This window comes from Micropterus dolomieu, linkage group LG01 (genome assembly GCF_021292245.1).
Source record: "Micropterus dolomieu isolate WLL.071019.BEF.003 ecotype Adirondacks linkage group LG01, ASM2129224v1, whole genome shotgun sequence".
Lineage (NCBI taxonomy): Eukaryota > Metazoa > Chordata > Actinopteri > Centrarchiformes > Centrarchidae > Micropterus > Micropterus dolomieu.
In genome coordinates, this window is record NC_060150.1 from 10,519,316 (window position 1) to 10,520,923 (window position 1,608).

The following is a 1,608-nucleotide window of genomic DNA, read 5'->3' on the forward strand; positions in this document are numbered from 1 at the left end:
TGTCGTTCGGACAAGTGTATGCATGGTATGGTATCAAAAAGAGGGATTTTTATCATTTTATCAGAACCGAGGGGGTTCACCAGAAGGCCACATTGCAGATGTTCAGGACAGCTACAAATACTTTGGGGTGCCGCAGGCTAACGGAAACCATGAGAGGCATCAAGGCATGGAGCGATTCACTCCATATCCAGCACCCTGAGAGTTTACACCAAGCGTAGCAATGGAGGCCGAGGGCTAGTGAGTGTCAAGTCCACTGTCTAGGATGAAACAACAAAGATTCAAGAGTACCTCAGGAAGATGGCCCCCAAAAATGAAGGGCTTAGTGAATACCTCAGGCAGCAGAAACCCGAGGGTGAGGACAAGATGATGAAGAACCTTCATGGAGAGACAAGTCAATGCATGGCATGTACCACAGACAAATGGAAGAAGTGACTGATATCAAAAAATCCTACCAGTGGCTGGAAAAGGCTGGCCTAAAGGACAGCACAGAAGCACTAATCATGGTGGCACAAGAACAGACACTCAGTACAAGATCAATAGAGGCTGGGGTCTACCACACCAGGCAGGACCCCAGGTGCAGACTGTGCAACAATGCCCCTGAGACAGTACAGCACATAACAGCAGGGTGTAAGATGCAGGCAGGAAGTGCATACATGGAACACCATAACCAGGTAGCTGGCATAGTGTACAGGAACATCTGCCATGAGTACGGGCTGGAAGTCCCAAAGTCAAAATGGAAGACACCTCCTAAGGTAGTTGAGAATGACCAAGCTAAGATCCTGTGGGACTTCAATATCCAGTATGACAAACTGGTGATGGCTAACAAACCAGACATCGTGTTGATCGACAAACAGCAGAAGAAGGCTGCAGTGATATATGTGGCAATCCCAAGCGACAGCAACATCAAGAAGAAGGAACATGAGAAGCTTGAGAAATACCAAGAGGAGCTATGAAAAGAATATGAAAAGATATGGAAAGTAAGAGCAACAGTGGTGCCAGTTGTAATTGGAGCACTGGGCGGGGACTCTCCACTCTCTACACTCCACACTCCACTCTCCACTCTCTGGCTACACCAGATTCCAGTTAAAACATTTTATATATATATATATATATATATATATATATATAATAATAATAATATAATAATCCTTATTTGTAGAGCACTTTTCAAAAACAAGTTACAAAGTGCTTTAACAAGTGTAAAGAATAATACAAAAAAAAAAGATAAGAGCATGAAAATTTAATATAAAATTAGTAAAATACAATAAAATAAAAGGGATAAAATAAAGTCAAATAAGATCGGGAAAAGCTCTCCTATAAAAGTATGTTTTAAGAAGGGACTTAAAAGAGTTCACTGACTCAGCCGACCTGATTTCCTCGGGCAGGCTGTTCCAGAGACTCGGGGCCCTGACAGCAAACGCTCTGTCCCCTTTAGTTTTCAGTCGAGACTCTGGAACAGACAACAGACCTCTGCCCGAGGATCTCAAGGTACGTGCTGGTGCGTATGGGACTAAAAGGTCAGAAATATAACAAGGCGAGAGACCATGAAGAGCTTTAAAAGTGATCAATAGAATTTTAAAGTCAATTCTAAAACATACTGGGAGCCAG